Raw genomic sequence first — 17,790 nt, 5'->3', positions numbered from 1 at the left:
TCTGCTTTATGCCTGGGTAATTTGCAGCAGACCTTCTCTCAAAGCTCACCTTTGCCCAGCAGGGTTGTTGGCCAAACCCGGCTAGAGAGGCCGGAAGGGTGCCGGTGCGCCTCACCGATGGCTGCCCGCCCCGGAGGGCTGAGGAGGGGGGACAGCCTCATGGCTCCGCGGCGGGCGGTGCTAGGCCTGGGCTCCCCCGCAGGGCAGGGCCGAAGGCTCCGGAGGGCCCCCGCGGTGCTGCCGCCCCCCTGACAGCGGCCGCTGCGGGTCTGGTCGGCCGCAGCCCCGGCCCGCCGCCGCTCGCCCCTCACGCCGCCCCCGCCCGGCGGGCGGGAAGCGGGACGCTGAGGCGGGCCCGCCCCGCGCCCACAGGGGAAGGCGCCGCTCCCTGCCGGCAGCGCGGGGAAGGGAGCGGAGCGGGGCGCAGCCGAGCCGCTAGCGCAGCCCTGGCAGGTGGTGGCCCCGATAGCTCCGCCGCGCTGAGCCGCCGCGCCGCTGCCATTGCCGGCGCCGGCTGGGGAGAGCGGCGGAGCCATGGAGCGCTGAGGAGCGGCGGCGAGCGGGGCTGACGGGGAACCTGCGCCGCCGCGGGGAGAGCGGCAGAGCCCCCGGAGACGACGCCGGGCTGCCGGCGAAGGTAAGCGCTCCCCGGCTCCCTGCCCGCCGCTCCGGGCCGGGGCGGCAGCGGCGTTAGGCTGCCGCCTGCGCCTCGCCGCCGCTCGCCTCCCCCGGCCGCCGCCCGGGGCCGGGTCTCTGTCAGCCCCCGGCGCAGGAGGGACGGGGCAGCGGCCGCCGCCCTGCCGGGGGTCCGTTAGCCGCCCGGCCCTGGGGTCCCGGGGGCGGAGGGCGTCGGGGTCCCGGAGGGCTGGGACCCGTTACGTGCCCGGGGTTAGTGGGGGTGCGCGGCGTCGCTACCTGCGCGCAGCAGGTGTGATTGAGGAAAACGTCTTAGTCACTTGTGGGTTGTTTCGGTGGTTTCAGCAAGTTTTGTCGTTTTGAATCACATGGCATTAGGAACTGATAGTTTAAAAAAAAACACAGGGTTGTGGTTTTCCAAAGAGGGAAGATGTACTTTAATTGTTGTTTTTTTAAATCGTTTTCTTGCATTTTTTCCAAATTTCTGTTGGAATTGCTCGTTTTATATTGGACCTGTTAAGGCTGTCTTGTTGCAGCATCACGTTTCATTAAACATGTGTCCAGGAGTCGTGTTCTCCCTGCGCGGTACCACCGGCCGTGGGCTGGGGGATGCCGTGCCATGCCTCCGCCTCTGAAATGGGTCGGACGTCGGCCGTACCTCCAAAGTGATCCGCAGCCTTGGGTCCTTGTAACTTCTTGTCGGGTCAGCCCTGCCAACGTTAATTTCTCTGTGACATTTTCTCTTCTAGGCTTTACAGTTAGCATCATGTTCGCTAACATGTGGTTTGAGTCAGTTTGTTTTTTCTGGTTCTCCTTTTCTCAGTTCGGTGCCTGGTGGGAGTTGTGAGTTTAGAGAGGATCTGGAAGTTGAGTGTTTCCTCTGCGTAGCTCCGCATCAGCTCCGAGGCAACAGCTGCCTGCAAGCCCATGCAGGAGAGCAGAGAGGGGTGCTCCTTTCACCTCCTTGGGTGAAGGTTGAGGACTGATATATCGGCTCTGGTAGGCAACGAGCTATTTACCCTAGGTCTCTTGGGGTGGAACATAGCCACGGAGGTGAGGAGTTGTTTTGTGTGCATCTGCTGCAATATAAAATATCCCAAGAGGTCAGCTACACTGAAGAGAGAATTCCTGATAGATTTGTAAGTTATCTTAACAGCAGAATTCGTACAATGCTTTTTTTTTTGTCTTCTCTGAAATTCTGATGTCCAGAGGAAGCAGCAGTGAATAAGCTGAATAATTGCATTTGCACGTTTTGAATCCAATGAAACAGAGAACTTTTTATACCACTTTGAGAGAGACGCTCGTGTGCTGTGTCCCTCGCTATCAGCTCCAGAGATGGTGGCCAGATTGTAAACAAATCTCTGATTTATAAATCATCTAGAATCTAAAGCTCTTTAGTACAAAGGGTGCTTTTCTAGTACATTATTAAGTATACTAGCTGTCTATAGCAGATTATTCATTGTAATCTGTTTCTCTTGTCATCTAATCTATTTTAATATGTTTCCATGTGCCTGCTCAGGTACTCCAGGTACACCTATATCTTACTTTATTCTCATCTTTGGACATTTTAGATTCCAGTAAACCATTTTTAATGTAACGCTTAAACGTGAACCTGAAGTAAAATACAAGATTCAGCCTTCTCGGCTGCTTCTTCCAAAAACGTATTCAGGTTGAATTTGCATCCAGGTGCAAAAATTCAGCGAAGTCTACTCTGTGTCATGGAGATAAGTGGTATACCAAATCCTGATACCACGCTATTTTGATATTTGTAGGTAGGGCCCTCTTCGCATTTTCTGGTGGTAAATAGGGTGCTACCTTCTGCAAAGACAGCCTCTCCTCTTCCTAACTAGGTTGCAAAAACTCTTCATTGATCTTTGTGCCTTCTGGGTACTGCAGTTTCCTTCTTTGCAGTTACTTTTGTACCACTATATGCCTTTGTATATTTGATGACAATCTCACTGTCCAAACCATTTTCCATACCTGTTGGTCTGACCGTGCTGAATGTAATCATTAGATCCTTCTGCTGCTTCCTTTCTTGCTGCTCTGAAGTACCATGAAAGTGCTACAGAGAGTTATGCTGCTTTGTTCGTCGTCTTTCCTCTCGCTTTTCTGGGCGCTCACCAGCCCCTCCGTTTGCCCAGCGCTGGCAGCTTTGTGTCCCAGACCTTCCTATTCTTCCCCAGCCACCCCGGTACTTACTTCCCAGCTCTTTGCAACTCGCATGGAAGCCTCTCCTTATTCAGCATTCAAATCCTTATTCAGAGTGTGACTTATCTTTCAGGAAGCTTATAACAGATTAGCTGACTAATCATCTCTGTGAACAGTAGTCTTGTTTAAAGTCGTTACAATCAACTGTCTTGAATTTCCGTATTTGAAATGGATAGCCATGGACAGATTTGTAAAATCCTTCCTAAAATGGCAATTTTAGGCACTGACAAGTTGGGCCAGTTGGGATGATTTGTTTTACCCAAACAACCCCGCCCTGAAGGGATCCAAGTGGTGCAAGCTATGCCCAGTACAGATGTGGGCAGTTCTTATGCATTGAGAAAGAGAGTGACAAAATGGTGTTTAGAGATATCTTTATTTGTTTAAATTAAATGCCCATTATGAAGAAAATAAAGCATGTAAATCATTACAATAGTTCCATCAGTAAATGAAACTGTATAATTATGGTAGTAGGATAAATATAGCCCTAGCAGACGCAAAAAAATATTAGAAAGGCATAGAACGAATGACGATGTGAAAGAACTCCCCTAAACTTGAAGGCTATTGCAAATGACTGTGTGTCTACATACATTAAATATTGCTTCTTAAGAAAAAGGATATTAATCTGATGTTATTACTCATGCTCTGTTTTTTTTCCCCCTGTATTTCTCTTAGTTTAGAGAATTAAAATAATTCCTCAGCTTCACTTTCAGATTCTTGCTGCTGCAATATTTTGGTTTCAGGCAGTGCAGAGGAATGGTTATTTAACTGTTTTAGGTAAAACATTTTAGCTGAATTTCTTTAATTATGAACTTATTTTTCAGCTTTAAAAACTTGTTTTTACAAAAAAAGGACAAAATGATAGTATCATGTTGCTTGCTAAAAACATGCGTGAAAGGCCTCTTCCTCTTTCCTGTTAGTGCCGTCTGTGAGTGTAAAATGCCATTGGTTCTGTTCGTCTGTAAGCCCTACATGCCATGACATCTCAAATAGTTTAAGAGTATATCCCGTATTCAGGTTAACATATTAGAGAGAGTATGATGAATGGTATAGAGAAGGTAAGTTAAGAACCTTTTTCCTGGTCATACAATATAAGAACAAGTAGGCATGCAGTGAAATTGAAAAATTCAAGAGACTTAATTTTTTTTTTCATTAGATGTATAATTAGACTGAGGGACTATTTGCCAGAGCGTTCTTGAGGCACAGAACTTGGCTAGATCCAAAATAATTTCTGTAAATCACAGAAGTATCCAGAAGTATGAAAAACTTTCCAAATACTAAAAAGACAATTTCGGAGAGCTGTAGAAAAGATGTAAATGTTTAACCTTCATAGCTTAAGCCAGTCTCTGAGAAATAAGGCTTAGAGGAAACTTTCTAGGAGAGCAGATTATTCTATGTCTGCCTACAGTGGAATTTCTTGCACTTTCTGTTGAAGCATCTGGCGTTACTGTCAGTGATGAGAAAATAGATTAGCGGATGATGATGGATTAGATCTGCGGCTATTCAGATGCTTAAAAAATGTAATTCTGTAAGTGCACGTGTGCACTCTGCGTTTGGCGCTTTCTCATGTTTGTGCACTTAACAATACACTTTATTTATTTTATTAATAAGTCAGGGGAAGAAGATCCAGAAAATTCCCCTGTAGTTGTCTTTGCTTCTCCCTTTTCTTTCTGTCTGTGTGGGTTTTTTGTGTGTGTGGTTTGTGGGATTTTTTTCCTCCCCTCCATCCATCTCTCTCTCCTGAATGTTCTCTCCTCTTTGGAAGCCAAGCAAAGAGCGTTATATATATTTTTGCCAGTGGGGAATGAGGAGGCGAGTGGGACCAAAAGCTATGTCATGGGCTTTGAGGACGTGATGGGATTTGACTGCCTCCTTCAAACTATGCCTTCTCTTTTACCTTCTGAGAGGTGGCCAGCAGGCAGAGAGAGGGGAGGGAAGATGTCCCGTTGTGGGGGGAGGCGTTATCAGGTGTGGGTAGGACACTGATAATTTCCACGAGGGCAACCAGGGTTGCTTACTGTTGGTAGGAGAGTCATGAAACCAGGCTATGACAAACCAAGTCGTAGGATCTGGAGGCATCTGTGCAGGTTCAGGGCCTGGAAGAAGCAAGGACAATCTTGGTGGTACTGAAAATGTAGGTTGGGGATTGGGACAATGTAGACCAAAGGTATTGTACAGAGTGATCTATTTTATATAGGAAAAAAGGTAGCTTATTTGGGATGGAATTATAAAGCTTGGTACCTTATGGCTGAACATCTTTGCTGTTAAATCATTACAGAGTTGAGAGACAGGTAAGAGCTGGAGCTAGCACAAACGAATGGTTTATGACGGCCTCTGGGACAGTGAAATGAGGCTGGAATGGATGTGGCGTTTGGGCTCAGGATGATGTGGGTGGGTGATATGGAGTTACTGTTGGCTTAGGTGAAGTTACAGTAGATTCTGGTGGGGTGGAAGTAGCTGAGAGTTCAGTGCAACATGGCATAAAAAGCCACTGGAAAAGAGATCTGTCATGAACTTAGGTGTTTTTCCTCACATGTAGAAATGCTACATGTAGTAGTGTGACTAAAATTAGGATTAGGGATTGGCAACCTGTGGATTAATGACTATTTCTTTCTGTAACACCAATAAGGGTGATACTAACAGGGGGAAATGCTTTGAAGGATAAGTCTTGACTTGATGGTGGTTACAGCCACAGGGTTGAGTTTCTGAGCTTGGATTTGGAAATGGGAGCAGCTAACACACTAAGAAATGTGCTAAATTATGGTCCTTAAACTGTGATGGCTGGAGCCAAGTAGGCAAATGTCTTTTGATGAGCTCTGAAGATGAGCAGCCTTGCTGAGCTGGAGTTAAGATCCAGGTTTCCATGAAAACTTGCTATGCTTAGATGTTTCCTGTTAGGCAGTCACCCTTGCCAACAGCAATATAGGGACTGCTTTCCTGTCCCAGCAAGTGGAGTCAGCTCTAAGGTTTTTTTGAGCCTTCACTCCTTGAGGGATTCCATCCAACCCTTGGTGTAGCCATACTGACCCTTCCTTGCCAGTAAACCAAGACATTTGTCCCTTGCCTCGCTAGCTTTACCCTTGGGAAGAAATGTAGATGTTCCTTTCAGAGACCCAAATCACAGGTTTAACTAGAGCAGCCCTACCCCCGTGGGACGTTTGCTATCCAACATTAAACATAGTGTGTCAGCGCCTTTTGTGCCCTACACCAGAGGCTCCTTCAAACCAGGCCGTGGAGGCCATCTTGGGGAAGCTAGAGCCCAAGGAACGTCTTGTCTGGGCACTTACAGGAAAGATGAACTTGACCAAAAAGAGCTGCAAGCTTCACGAATTTCTGTGTTATTGAAGACTTTAAATCCTTATTACTACTCTTCAGAGGTATTTTCCCCTTTCCGTTCTCTGAAAATGAAAGCACTAAGCTAACCGAGTCTTTTTGAGTTTCTTTTTATAATTGAAACAGTAGTGAATTCAGAGGACCTTTCCTTCTGAGGTTGAAAACCTCTGTGATTTCGCTGTTGGTTGACCAAGAAATCTTACAGCAGTTCTGTTTTCCTGTGGGCTGTAGTTAATTTGATGAAATGCCAGTGTTTCAGTGTATGATGTACTTTATCATATGTTAAATTAGTTTCTGGTAACAGAAAAGCAGTGGAAGCCACCAGGATCCTTTGCAATGCATCAGAGAAGTTGAGGTGACTGATGTTCTCTTTGTTTCTTGGAGTGCCGTGAGTGATGCCTAGAAGAGAATGGAAGGTCTAGGCTACGTTTCAATGGAAGTATGGGCATGCAAACTATTACATGACATTTCTGAGAAATACTTTGAATGTCATTTGCTGAAATACACTTCATTTGCAAACAGCTGCCTGCTGAGAACATTAAACTGACCTGACTTAGCTGCTAAACAGTTAATATGTACTCATTTGCTCTCTAATTATTTGCAGCACAGCTGATAATACCCTACTTTTGACCTGATTATAAGCAGCAGACTTTGCAGGGAACAGCAGCAATTTGTGGTAAAATATATGCCTTCCAAACATGAAGTGTTAGTGAGCAACGGTGGAACTAGAATGACTGTAGTTAATACATAACAGGTAATAAAAGGTTGACTAAGAGGGTTACCAAACAGCAGCTACTAATACCTTTTTTATCAAATACTTTTCAACTTGCATGAACTAGGACAGGGATTGTTGGTGTGATGTTTGCAATGAAAGAATTATTTTGCACAAGATATCCAAGGCGTATGTTGTAAAAGAACGCACAGAGCAGAAGCTCTGTTCTACAAGTAAAGAAGTAGGAAGAGAGAAAAGGGGAAAGAGAGGTCATCTAAAATAAATTCAAGGAAACAATATGGTCTTGGAAGCCTACAAAGAGCTGGGCAAGCACGGCAGAGTGGGGAGCAGCTATCAAGCTGATGCCATAGGGTGGCTTTGTAAGGCATATCTGGAAGAGAAGTCACCTCTGCTCTCCTAAACGCAGAAGAAAACCTGACCTGTTGGCTACATTTTAGAGACCGTATTCTGCTGAGGTTGCTATGTGTTTTTTACAGGCAAAGATACCTCAGGAAAGCTGCAAAAGATAGCTAGAGTGAGAGCTTAATGTCAGGATTTTCTCCTCAGTATTCTTTTAGATGTTTTGCTTTTATAACAGTGTTTCTAAACTTGTGAACAAGAAGTTGACCCTTTCCTTTGCTAGAATAAATAACCCAGATATTTTCATTTTTGTTTTTGCCTGGGGTCCTGAGTGAACTCAGGTGCCACTGACACACACCAGAAACAGTGTTTCTTCTGGAAACTAATCAAAATAAAGTCACTGTCTGGAGCATACAAGAAGTCTGGGAGTTGTTGGAGCCGCAGTGTTTTCTCACTGATGTGTAAGAATCAGTTTTGGGATGTAAACTATGAAATGTCAAGAAAAAAGGGGGAAAATTTCCCTTGATGGGGGAGAACCTTCTCTAACCTTCTTGTTGCTAAACAAAGCTTAACATCTGAGTCATGCAGATTGATGTGGATTGAATGCTTTCTGCCTGCAAGATGGTCACCAAGTGAAAAATTACTTCAGAGCATTGGTTGAAGGAACGGTACTATGCTCAGATTGAAAAATAAATTCTTGCAATTGATTTTTGTTTCATTCATGCTTTTGTATTTCAGTAATTGCTCGAGGAAGCAATAGACTGCATACCACTTGAATAAAAAGTACCCAAAAAATCTTCTGAAATTGCCAGAGCACTTGTTAAATGTGAAAGATAAATCTGTAGTGGAGCTCCTTGCAACAGGGGTACTTTCAAGAGCGCTTATAAATAGGGAAAGCAGGAACTTCAGGAAGAGAGGAATCCGAAATGATTAATCCTCGGTAGTAACCATTTCTGAAACTACAAGCCCAAATAAGAAACAGAAAATGATCCAACCTCACAAGAGCTCTTGAGAAGAAAATAAGTATAAAACATATGGAAACCTTCAGGGTGAAGCTGCTCTGTTTGATGGGATTCTGTTCAAAGAAAATCATATTCTCAGGGTGCACAGTGTGCTCAGGAATACTAATCATAAATCTCGCAGTGCCTGTGTATGGTGCAAGAGCTAAACCCTGCCTGTTTCGGTCATTCCCCCTGAAGAAGAGCCGTCCATGTATAACATTTGCAGTCGCTGTAGGCATCAGCTTGGAAAACTGTCACGGAAATAGCACAAGATTCTCTATTTTTCATCTGAGAATGGCTAGTGTTACTGTGAACCCGAGTTCACAATAACTCTAGCCATTCTTGGGCGGGAAACAAAGAGCATTTAGAAGCAGGATGTTAAGTGTTCCAGAAGTGCTCCTCTTCCTACTGGAGAAAACTCTCAGGTACCTTTTGGGATCCTCAAAGGAGAGCAGGAAGCCTGTCCCAGCATTGCCATCCTTGAAAGTTCTAGAAGCTTCTCCAGGGAGCCTTAGTGGTGAGGTACAGTGCAAAAAGAACAGAGTTGGAGGGTCAGATGGGGTGTAGTGGCATCCTTGCCTGCTAACCCCAAGGGCTTAATGACAGATTCTTGAGACACTTCCAAAAGAGGTACATCATCAAGAAGCTCTAGGCAAATGGTCTACTGCTATCATAACAATTAATATTCTGCTGTAATAGCTCTTAGGATACCCTTCCCCACTGTTTTTTCCCTGGTATGCAGAATGTTTTGGTATCCTGACATCCCCTGCCTATACTGTTAAAGGTTTGATGTGTTACTTCCATGTGTCCAATGTTTCCCCCATTCTGTAGGTAAATTGGGCCTGTGTGCTTTTTCACATTTTTCATTCATTTCTGTAAATTTGGAGGAGCTACAGGACCATTTTTTTTCAAGCTGCTTGTGGGTCACTGATGAATCAATTAAAATATATATTGAAGACTTCAGATGCCTTTTTTCAGAAAGGCGAGATGTGCTGGTTTGGGCTGGGATAGAATTAATTTTCTTCATAGTAGCTGGTATGGGGCTGTGTTTTGGATTTGTGCTGGAAACAGTGTTGATAACACAGGGATGGTTTCTTTCCTGCTGAGCAGGGCTTGCACACAGTCAAGGCCTTTTCTGCTCCTCACCCCACCCCACCAGCGAGGAGGCTGGGGGTGCACAAGGAGTTGGGAGGGGGCACAGCCGGGACAGCCGACCCCAATGACCAAAGGGATATCCCATACCATATGGCGTCATGCTCAGCATATAGAGCTGGGGGAAGAAGGAGGAAGGGGGGGACGTTCGGAGTGATGGTGTTTGTCTTCCCAAGTCACCGTTATGCGTGACAGAGTCCTGCTTTCCTGGAGATGGCTGAACACCCGCCTGCCGATGGGAAGTGGTGAATGAATTCCTTGTTTTGCTGTGCTTGTGCACGCGGCTTTTGCTTTACCTGTTAAACTGTCTTTATCTCAACCCACCAGTTTTCTCACTTTTACCCTTCTGATTCTCTCCCCCATCCCACCGGGGGGGAATAAGCGAGCGGCTGGGTGGGGCTTGGTTGCTGGCTGGGGTTAAACCACGACAAAAGAACAAGGCAGTGTTCAAATGAAGTCAGGCATAAGAACTATAAAAATAAATACTTGTCTACCTAATGCTTAGTTTTCTTCTGGAGCCTATTGGCATATTCACAGAAAACCATATATTTTTAAAAAAGGAAAAAAAAATCAGGCCACAGCAAGTAGCTAACTAGAAGGAAGTAGAAAGATACATTCCTTAACATCTTTCCTTGTTTCTTAATTATCCACTATCAGTGTGAAAAATATTTTGTACGAGTACTAGTCTACAGGACTAGTAGTCTCTACAAGACTAGTACTGTTCTGGTGCAAGATTCCTGTCATGTAACATAGTTGTAATGAAATGAATTCCTCAATTCAATTATGTGTAGTAAAAGTTAGGAAATACTTGGTAAGCAAAAGATAAGGTATTTATTTAGATTCATGTAAAAATAGAGAAGCTTTACGATAAAAAATAGTAACTTAGCCCTAAGCAAACTCCTATTGACTTTGTGCACATCAGTAGAAATCTTTGATGGATTTTTCTAGATTAAATATTGCTTCTCTCTTTGACCTGAGGTATCACTGTTGTGGAGTTTGCTTGTTGCTCTTATTACCAGGAGGAATTGATGCTAGCTGCATTTTTCTTTTGTGAGCTCCATTGTTTTATTTATAAATCAAGGCACAAGCAGGAGACATTTTCCAAAGTCCTTTCGACGGAATGGCTTATGCTTCCACGCGCCTCTTCACCAGCAGAAACGCACGTGCTCCTCTTCTGCTTCACTTTAGGGTAGCGGTAGTGATATTTCTGCTGTAGCACTCATCTTTTAGGAAACTGCTTTTCTATGCTGGGGTTGAATGCATCAGAGAAAGCATTGGCAACCAGCCCCCAAATACCCTTCTCCCTTCCCATAATTCGCTATATGGTTAGACTGCAATATGGTGCAATCCCTGGAGCAGTTACTGCTTTTTCCATTTTACTCTGCAGAGATGTCTAATTGCCTCTTTATTTGGTAGGTCTTGTGGCTGCCTAATGGATCAAAGACCTGCATATTGGTGGGCACCAGCGCTTGCTTTCCAGTATAACAATGTAAAAACAGTAAGGAAAAGGTGAACTGAAATGGAAGCCTCTACATCAGAGCTGCAGTGCTATCAGGTCCAGGCTCATCTTTTTAAAGTTTGCTTGCATGGAGTAGGCCGGGCAGTCGCAGAGCTTTGAATTTTTTTTTCAACACTCTTTTTAAGAGGTGGATCCCAGCCAGATAAAAAGAGAGGATTGACATGGCAATGCAAGTGGGCGATTGCCGCACGGAGGCATCTGTATATCGTCTGGTTCTGAAGGCAGTGGTTTGCCATTACCTGTTGCACTGTTTGAACTCCTGTTCAATACCTTGTAGTGCGCTGAGCAGTGCAGGCGATTTTTCCAGTCTGCAGATTAGCTGTGGATTTAGGAAAACACAAGTGATAGTTATAAAACCATCTTAAGGTCTACCTCCTTCTTTCCAGAGCCATGGCAGTCCCATCTCCAGTACTTCAGCATACATACTTACGCATTTGGTAATTATTCCCATCATAGTGCCAGAGCATTTTTAATCCAGAGCACATTCATTCTATTTCTGCATTTGTACCACTTACTTTGTGGTTGTATAAAACAGATTTTCTTTAAGCAAGCTTATGCTTTTCAGGAAACCAAACCTATTTTGGTTTTCATTATTGATATTGTGTCTTTGGGAACAAACAAGCTGCACCTGGATTAATGCTGTGAAGTGCAGTCATGTGGCATGCACAGCTGCTTCATACTGTTTTTTACTTCAGTCATATACTTTTTTTTTTTTTTCAGTGTGGTTACAATGATAGGTTTTAAAAGAGTACTTGTAGGTGTCTAACAACTGTATTTTATAATCAGAGTAATTAAATTCATAGAAATTAGTCATTTGAAATTAAAAAAAAATTGCAAGCAGCATAAAATTGTTCTCCCTGGGTTCTCGTATTTATCACTGCATACTTGGTGACTAAAATGTAGTGCATGTTTTTACGCTGTAAATATAAACAACTATTATTATCATTTCCATGAATTTTTTTGATTTAAAATATCTGGAGAAGATTTTTTTCCCTGTTGGAAGTCTGCAGGATCAGATCATCTTTGCTTTTTCTGCAGAGGAGGGTGAAAGGAGTGTTCTCCATATGTCTGTGGGGTTAAAATTATCCTGAGTGCTGTGTGGCTATGGTTCTGCAGATGAGTGCAGTTCCGCACTCTACAGCTAAAATGGATAAATCTAAATGGAGAAGGTAGTGGGAATGCTTCATTCCTGAGTCGTTCAGGCTGTAGGAAGTTCAGGTTCTCCATTGCGCCCAGTTGTCCCCGTACTTATGGTTTGGCCCTTTTAAGTAGGACTTCTTTTGCTTTAAGTAAGCAGTAGACATTTTTCCAAAAATACGTGTAGAAGGTGATATTGTAATTTTCATTTATTAACTCTGGGTATCTGCCAGAACTTCTATCGCAGAGACCTGCAGTCATTTGCAAGGATGCACAGGCTGTCTCCCAAGCCGGGTTAACTCCTCTGGGTGCTGAGAAGCCTCTGCCTGCGGGAGGGATGCAGCGTGGGGCTCCCCTCGCTCCACGCTGTGGAGGAAGGAAAATAGCCGACAGCTAATGCCTGCCCCTGGACGGACATGCAGCAATATATACTGAACACTGACATGCTGCAAGTGCCCCTCTACAGATCTTGACCTACTGGTTTTCAGTCTTTTCTAGCCTGTCGCCCTCAAAATGGCTGGCAGTCATCTTGTGGCCTGCCAGGGTCCCACCGTCCTTCGGAAGAGGAAGGGATTTGGTGTTTGGAGCCTTTCTACATTAATTAAACGCTCTGCAGGTCTGAAGTGGCAGGAGGTCAGTGCTGTTTAATCCCTGCATGAATGGAGCAGGCAAGCGTTCTTCCCTGCCTGCCTTGTGCAGCCAGGCTGAGGAAACTTGCCCGTCCTCCCCGTCCCGCGGCGCTGCCAGGGGAGGCGAAGTCTTTGCTTTTCTCCTCTGTTTCTGTGCTGTTGGGTAGAGGTGGCAGTTCTGATCTCCAGCTCCAAAGCTGATACAAGTGAAAATGAAGGGGGCTAAATCTGCACCCTGCAACGCTGCTGGACCTTGGGATTTGCCTCGAGGTTCTTGCATTTTCCTGCCATTTCCGCAGCAGAGGTCTGCCTGTTCGTACCCTGGGGCTGTGAAATGTAGACCTAATAAATTAGATTCTGGCTGCTTCTGTGCTTGAGCTCTTGGTAGTTTTGCTTGCAAAGTGCTCAGTCTTTCTCTGCTGGGATGTATTATAAATGCCACTTTCAGCCAGGTTACAAGCTGTTCTCTGCACCGTTTACTGTAGAGAAACAGCTGAGGGTAGATCTTTCACAGATTTATTTTGGGCATCTTATTTGGTTTCAGGAAAAAACCATTTCCTTCTATTCTGAGTTCTCAAAGGAAGGAATATGAGCATTTCCTTATCAGTGGAAGGAGATTTATGGGGGGAGCACCTGAGCGTTGGAGCGAGTTAGGAATGTAAAAGCCTTTTGAAAGGAGAAGAGAAGCTATCGTATAGTGCCTCCCCCCAAATCCTGTATGAACAGATTAAACTGAATGTAATTAATAACATCAAGAAGAAATCCATTAAGTTGTTATAGTAACTGGGAAGCTAAGATTTAAAATGTATGATCTGAGTGACTCAGCTCTGGGGGAAGGGATCTGAAAGCCCACATATGGAGAGCTGGCAGCATCCTATTCCCTGGTCCCTTCTCTGTCCGTGCCCCGGGAAGCTCCGCTGTAGACACGTTGCACGGTTAAGGCTCTCGCCAAATCCTGAGCTTATTTGTCAGCAGGAAGGATGAGCTTATTCTATCCACCCTATCTGCTGCAAAAAGCATGTGATTTTCCTGTTGCATATCTGCGTAACGATTAATGCTTGTCTCTGCAGCACGTCTGCTGATCCTTGAAGAAAGTTGGCAAAACTCACCCAAAATAAGCGGTAGTGGTAGCAGTGCTAGGTCTTTCTGAGAGGTTCTTTCATAATGGTGATAAGAAATCTGTGGGTCCTTGTGTCCTGCAGTGTAGCACCCCCTCGTTTCTGGAGGTCCCCTGGAAAAAGGATATCTACTGAGGTTTAAAAAAAGGGATTTGTTTCCTGTAACTTACTTGGGATCTTCTCATAGATGTAGAATGAAGTACATTACTTTCGTTGACCTTGTTAAAAAATACTTGTGTAGAGTGAATGTGGGAAAGGATTGTTTTATTTGCATATCTCTGTACTTTCATTATTTGCACTCGGTGTTTTCACAGGGTGCAGCTGCTACCAGAACAGTACATAAACACTTACCTGCTTTCTCTGCGGGTGTTGATGCCAGGTAATGGCATGGATGTCTGAAGAACAGAGTGCAGAAATCTGGGATGCTTCTTTCAGCCTGGTGTGAAGATCTTTTTTGCCGTTGTAATCTGCTTGGTTCTGAGTATGAAATTCTGCATCCAGAATTAATAATAAACCTTTGAAATAGCAGTGGCTTGCTATTTCATAGTGTAATTCTCCTGACTGTGTGTAGCTTCTGCCTTAGGAACAATGAAGTTTTTGTTGAGCAGTTGCATAACAGCAAGCTCTAAACCTAGAAGTAATTTGGTAGTGTAATGGTCTATGGTGATTTTAAAATATTTAGACAATATAGAGAGATTTATTGCATCTTGTTCACTTAAAAATGAGTAGTAAAAAGGCTTGTCATTTTTATGTAAGAATTTGGATTTATTTAAAAAAATACACAGGTGTTGGACAGCATATGTAGACTTCTTGGTATGTGTTTGGTCTGATTTATCAGCTGGCCTAGTGTTGCAGTTACTTCAGGTTTACGTGGAATTCATCTGTTCTAGGTAGACATTCATTTCTGCTGAAATATAAGGATATCCAAGTGTTTAATTTCTGATCCAAACTTAACATTTTGTCTATCAGCAATTAAGGTTAAAAGTAATCAGGCTCCATTTAGTTAATAGAAATGTTTATTATACTTGTAGAAGATAAATGCACATCTATTTATCTGTACAAAAATTGGGGGTGAGTATATAGTTGTACTAAAGGCCCCAAGGAAATACTCTCTTACTTTTGTAATGTGGGATTCTTTGATCTCTCTACTGGGGTGACAAGAACAAGGTGAAAAGCTGATACTTTTTTTTTTAACATTATACTCTCCAAACTGTAAGAAAGATGTGGATATATTGCTTTAAATTTTGCAGGGAGAGTAATCCCTGCTGCAAAATCCATTTAGTAATTAAATACTGCTGTTTTACTACAGGAATACAGGTGCCCTTCAGCTTTTCAGTAAGGTAATCCTGGAAGATGGAGTTTTAAAACTCCTCTGTACTGTTTACGCTTTGGGGATTCACGTAGCTGGGTGGTAATTTAATGATTCGGTAGGGCCACAGAACGTCATATATCCTCTTAATCTGCTATTCATCTTTGAAAATCCTTACCTTTATTTTCGTACAGCAAATTATAGAAATGAAAGAAAACATGCAAGTAGCCCTGAGTCAGTTCTTTTTCTTAACTGACTCAAAATTCTGTTACCTGGGGGTGGTGCGGAAAGCCCCGGTTGCCTGACGGTGCTGTAAAAGGTTGGTGGGTTTGAAGATTTTTCCATACTGGAGAGGCGAGTCTAGAGGGCATGTACAGTGAGAGGCACACTACCATGGCCCTCACGTTGTTGCATGGCTGCAGCAGGACTGTAGTAGCTCCGTACAGAGGCATCGTGTCCGCAGGCAGACCCTGGACGATCCAAGCAGCCTCCCCGAGCCCCCTGATGCTCAGCGCGGCGGCGCTGCCTTGCCGGTGGGAGCTCCGTCGCTGAGAGCAGCCGTGGCAGCCAGCTCAGGTCTCCAGTGTGTGACCTGGCTCATGGGAGAAGAATACAGGACGGGCAGGACATCTTTTTTTCTTGAAAGCTGGCATTTCTTCTGCCCAGAAGAAAAGCCTGCTTTGCCATCCAGAGAAAGGAGCGCCTTTTTTGTCTGAGTAAAGCACATCATACCAGCAAAATGGGAAACCTTGCAGAAATGTTAGGCTACTCTTGTGACTTACAGCATTTTGTAGGCTGATGTCTTGTGGCATAAAAAGGTCATTTCGTGTCTACATCATGGTGTTGTTTTGACTTTTTTGCATTGGAACAAGCAAAAGCATCGTATTCTTCTGCCCTAATATAAGGTTAGTTTGGAAGAATGCTGTACTGATAATACCTAAATATTTTATTTCTGGAAAAAAGATACATGAGGTAGTACATAATCATCTGTGGCCAATAGAATTACCTGTTTTATAAAGAACTCAAATATTTCAAATACATTCTTTTGCTTCATTGCTGCAAATGTGAAGAACTGCCTTTTACCACCAAATTTTCAAATCTTATTAGAAGAGCAATATTGACTGCAGTTACCAGTCTTCACTTGAATATCTCTTACTTTATAGGCTGGAGACTATTGAAATGGTACCAGTTATTGCATCTATAGATACAAATGTTGACTTTTGACATCAAGACTCCATTTCCAGTTGCTTTAATTTCTCAAAATTACCAGCTGTGTGCAGAGCAGTAGTCATTTTCTTGGTGAGGCTGGATGTAACCAGGTTGGGATTCCTCTGACCATGCTTTGAACAACCTGGGACTCTCATACATCCGTACGTTTTGCAATTTCCAGTTTTGCAATTCCTTTTGCAACTTCAGTGTTGAATAATTTGGACAGAAGAGCCAGGATTTTCCTGGTGATGCACACAAAAGAATCCTGACACGAAGCTCGTCCCAGTGAAATGGTGAGTCTGTGCTCTGAAGCACGGGGATGCTGCAAGTAGAGGTTACTGAACAGTGCGCTCCTCGTTAATTGCACTCTCTGAAGTGATTGAATTTGATCAAAACTTTCTAAAGCATGCAGCATGAGGCAGACACCGAGTGTTGGAAATATCACGCCATATAATTAAAGGTTTGAAGAGTTTTAAATAACTAGGAAAAAAATTATGATGAGAAGTTTGAGGAAAATGCTGGTGTTACCACTTTCACCTAACATAATAGCACTTGATTTCTGAGGAAATTGCAGTGTGCTCTAAAGTATTCTTTCATTTTTTTTTAAAAATTGCTGATCATTTCAGGCTGAAATCTAGAATAATGCAAATATTTTCCCAACAAGCAAAATACCAGATACTGAGGGAAACAAAATAGCAGTAGTATAAAGAAACAGTAACATCTGCTTTGGCTAAAAGAAAAATCCTGGAATAAGAAAGCTTAAATGTTCTTCTGAATCAGGCTTTTTCTAAATCTCTTGTTATAAATTAATTTTTCAGAATACAGAAATGTTGTCATAGATGCCTCTTAAAATATATGAAGTAAAACATTTTAATGGAAGTGGTCTTAGCTAGTGGTTGGTAGAAAACATCTGTGCATTTGAAGAATCCCAGAGGCTTTTCCTTTAATCTTAATTTTTATTTTTAACTTTTTGTGGGATGGACAGACAGAAATTTCATTCTGGAAGTTGCTAGTGTGGAAGAAAAACTGGGATAAACAGGTTTGTAGTTGACAATGCTAAGCTAATGCAGTCATGGCCTCTTTAATACTCCGGATGCCATGTTTAGCCTTTGCAGATGAGATGTGAAATTTAATCTTTAGTTACTCTCTCTTTCTGTATGAAAAGGGACTTTCTGAAAAGTGGAGCCATTTGATGAACCATTTATACTCCAAAGTGAGAGTGTTATGACAGAAGCTTTTAGACGTGAATTTTGGAATGGGGTTGAGTTCTCCTGACAAGCCTCAAAATCCTATGTTTAGAGAATTTCCTCAGCTCTAAAAGAACAATTAACTTATTTTTGAAACCTCAGAATGTGACTGTTTTTCAATAAATAGTAAATAGGGGAGTTAGGCAAAGAACGCGAGTTAAAAATAGGTTCTCTTTTCTAATCTGTGCATACACAGCTTGTGTACTCTTTCCTGGGTGCTCTT

At 43.3% G+C, this 17,790-nt stretch overlaps 1 protein-coding gene across 1 annotated transcript in view; it reads left to right on the top strand.

The window, feature by feature from the left end:
• The first annotated feature begins 370 nt into the window (after nucleotides 1-370).
• The window catches only part of PDE4B (phosphodiesterase 4B), a 219,467-nt gene continuing 202,047 nt past the window's right edge, over nucleotides 371-17,790 (top strand). Inside the window, exon 1 of the mRNA XM_075155562.1 lies at nucleotides 371-637. The gene's annotated coding sequence lies outside the window, so the exon portion shown is untranslated. The remainder of the gene's footprint in view (nucleotides 638-17,790) is intronic.

The sequence above is a fragment of the Calonectris borealis genome, chromosome 8 (assembly GCF_964195595.1).
Source record: "Calonectris borealis chromosome 8, bCalBor7.hap1.2, whole genome shotgun sequence".
Taxonomy (NCBI): Eukaryota; Metazoa; Chordata; class Aves; order Procellariiformes; family Procellariidae; genus Calonectris; species Calonectris borealis.
This window is presented reverse-complemented; position numbering and strand designations above follow the sequence as displayed.